Source organism: Pteropus alecto, unplaced genomic scaffold (assembly GCF_000325575.1).
Source record: "Pteropus alecto unplaced genomic scaffold, ASM32557v1 scaffold92, whole genome shotgun sequence".
NCBI lineage: Eukaryota > Metazoa > Chordata > Mammalia > Chiroptera > Pteropodidae > Pteropus > Pteropus alecto.
In genome coordinates this window covers 10096726-10100713 of record NW_006432447.1, presented here as the reverse complement: position 1 = coordinate 10100713, position 3988 = coordinate 10096726, and positions in this window count along the sequence as shown.

Below are 3988 nucleotides of genomic sequence, written 5' to 3'. Positions count from 1 at the left end.
TTTCCCTGCTTGTGGTACCCCTTGGTAGGTGGTTCAGATGTAAAACTAGGTAGCAATACTGTATTTTGAATTGGTAATTTCTTCCTTGGCAGTACAAAACTGATTGATTAGGTGTTGGATGTGCTCTTTTCCAAAGGGGAAGAACCAGACTTTTTGTCTACCTCAAACTCCAGAAGAATGTAGCACCGGTCCCCGCTTGTGTCTTACTGTGACTGTCCCTTCCCAATCAGCCTAATCGAACAAAGGATAGAAAAATGAAGCTTGGCTACTGACTACTTTCATTAAAAATACTGATGTATAAAGCTCTCCACTATCTAGATTATTTCTCCATCTCACCCTCTCTAGAATTTGTATAGTTCTCCATTCCCCTGCTTCATTCCTCTTTTTGTGTAATTTTTCATTTCCTTGTGGCTATTTCACACTTCTGACCGTTCTCATGATTATCTATCTTAGGATTGAAATACAGGCTGAAGTGGTATTTCCACTTAAGATATTTCTTCCTCTTCACCATTCTCTAAGGGGAAGGGTGGGATTTTTTTACCTTTTTTAGGCCTATTTAGCCCTTCAGCAAATAATTTCTTGAGTACAGACTCTGCGGCACTGTTTTAAACACCAAGGATACAATGACGAACCTTATAAAGTCCCTGCCTTCAGGAAGCTGATGTTTTAGTCAGGAAGACAGACAAGAAGGATATCAGATGTTGATTACTCTGTAGAGAAAGATTTGTGAGAATAACTGGATAGATACTTGAGATTTTGATGTTTGGGGGAGGTCCTATGCACTAGGGATTACAGAATTTATGATGTGAGACACCATAAGATTGTGCTGAAGAAGAATGTTGAAGTAAGTAATGAAAGCAGGAAAGGATAGAGAGATGGTGAACTAATCTGCAAAAGCAAATACGAGGGTTCTACTGAGGTTAACCCAAAAGCATGTGATAGGTTAACCCAAGGATCACTTGTCATTTGAAGAGAGGGGATCTGGGTTGATTGAAAGTGTTTCTTAGATGCCTGCTGGCTCAGCTGTCCTGTCCATGGCATGTAACTTGCTTCACCTTCAGCTAAAAATGAAGATGGCACAATGCTTGGCATTGGACCAGTTGGCACTAAGCTCTAAACTCAGACTCTATGCTAATGTAAATCTCACCTCCCCAAAATGGCAAGTTAGTTCATTTCTGTACCCAGAGTAACAGCAGGTACTGTGAGTAATATTGCCTCAGACCTTATAGAAACAACCCAAATGCGTTTTTTATGTTGACTGAATCACTTGATGTCCTGCTTCTTGAACCCTCATGTCTGCCACAAAGATAGCAGGACCTAGCATGAATGAGAGAAAAGTTACTTGTGGTTCTAATATTCATGGTAAGACATGCCAAAATCTAAGAGAATGTGAATGAAGAGAATTCAAGGAGAAGGAACTTCTGGAGAAGACCTTTCTCGCACATGTAGGTTCCAATAAGTGTGTTAGGGGTATGGGAGGAAAGGCCATTGGTTGCCTGCAGTTAGGTGACTAACAGGAATAGCATAAGATACTGTACATTATCTAACAGCTTTTGCCAAGTGATGTCAGTGAAAGGGGCAGAGCAAGGACCTCTGAATCTCGGTAAGAACAGTGACCTTTGTTATACTCACTCTAGTTGCATTCTTCATTCCAGCTCTGCAGTAGCCTTTGACAACAGCCAACATAGCCAATGCAGCCTAGCGGCCGCCAGAAAAAAACAAAACAGCCTCATTCCCAAAGGATTGTCATTATTATATTGTCCATCATTGTCTAGAAAGTATTATAGACCATGAATATCCCTTATGAACACAAATGCAAAAATCATCAAAAATACTATCAAATTGAATCTATCAACACAAAAAAGCATCCACCATGACCAAACAGCATTTATCCCAGGAATACAAGATAGTTTCATCATATAAAAATAAGTCAATGTAATACCCCATGACAACACAGTAAAGGGGAAGAAACATCTGATTATTGATAGAGAAAGGGCATTTGACAAAATTCAACACCCTTTCATGATAACGCTAGAAATAGAAGGAAACTTTCTCAACCTGATAAAGAGCATCAATGAAAAGCTGACAGCTAACATCAAACTTAATGATGAATGACTAAAAGTTTTCTCCCTAAGATCATGAACAAGACAAGATGTCCACTCTCACCACATCTACTCAACATTGTACTAGAGGTTCTAGCCAGAACAACTAGGAAAAAGAAGTAAAAGACATCCATATTGAAAAGAAAGAAGGTAATCTATTTGTAGGTAATCTATTTGACATGATCTTATATTAGAAAAGCCTAAGGAATCCACCAAAAAAGTAGTGCTAATAAGATCAGCAAGGTTGCTGTATACAAGATCAATATACAAAAATCAATTGTATTTTTATACCCTTCAATGGACAGTTCAAAACTAAAATTAAGAAAATTCCATTTATAATATCAAAAAAAAAACCTGGGAATAAATTTAACAAAGAAAGCATAAAACTTGTACACTAAAAACTACAGAACATCATCAGAAGACATTAAAGAATAACTAAATAAATAGATACCACGTGTTCATGAATTGGAAGACAATATTGTTAAAATGGCAATATTTGCCAAATCTATAAATTTAATGCAATCCCTATTAAAAATTCCACTGCCTTTTTGGCAGAAAATGATGAGCTGACACTGAAATTCGTGTGGACCTGCAAAGGACCCAGAATAACTCAACTTTAATAAAGAGAAACAAAGAGGACTCACACTTCCCAATTTTAAAACTCACTACAAAGCTACAGTAATCAGGATAGTGTGGTACCTGCTTAAAGATAGACATATAGATCAATGGAATAGAATTGAGAGTCTAGAAATAAATATATACATCTTTGGTCAGTAGATTTCAATAAAGGTACTAAGACAATACGATAAAGAAAGAATAATCTTTCAACAAATGATGCTGGGATAGCTAGACGTCCACATGCAAAAGAATGAATTTGGACCCCTATCTCACAACATGTACAAAAATTAAATAGATCTAAATATAAGAGCTAAAACTATAAAATTCTTAGAAGAAAACATAACTATAAATCTGGATTAGGTATGTTTTCTTAGGTATGACACCAAAAGAATAAAAATCAAAGGGGGAAAAAAAGATAAATTGGATTTCATCAAAATTAAAAACTTTTGGGTATCAAAAGACACACTATCAAGAAAGTAAAAATACAACCAACAGAATGGAGAAAATATTTGTAAGTCATATATCTGATAAGAGTTTAATATCCAGAATATACAAAGAGCTCCTACGACTCAAAAGACAAGTAATTCAATTTTTTAAATGGGCAAAGGATTTTAATAATTTCTTTAAAGAAGATATACAGATGGCCAATAAGCACTTGAAAAGATGTTCAACATCATTAGCCATCAGGGAAATGCAAATCAAAATCATGATGAGAAACCACCTCACAGCCATCAGGATGGCTATAATTTTGTAAAAGAGACAATAACAAGCATTGGCAAGAATGTGAAGAAATTTAAACCCTAATTCATTGCTGATAGGGATGTAAAATGATGCAGCCTCTTTGAAAAATAGTCTGGCAGTTCCTCAAATAATTAAACATGGACTTACCATATGACCCAGCAATTACACTCCTACGTATATATCCACGGAACTGAAAACAATATGTTCACACAAAAACTTCACATGAATGTTTGTAGCAGCATTATTTATAATAGCCCCAAACTGGAAACAACTCAATGCCCATCAACTGATGAATGGATAATCAAAATCTGATATAGCCATATAATGAAATATTATTCAGCCATAAAAAACAATGAAGTACTTACACATAGATGAACCAACCTTGAAAACATTACACTAAATGAAAGAAGGCAGGAACAAAAGGCCATATATTGTATGATTCCATTTATATAAAAAGTTCAGAATAGATAACTCCATAGAGATAGAAAGTATACTAGTGATTGCCAGAGGACGAGAGAAGCAGGAAT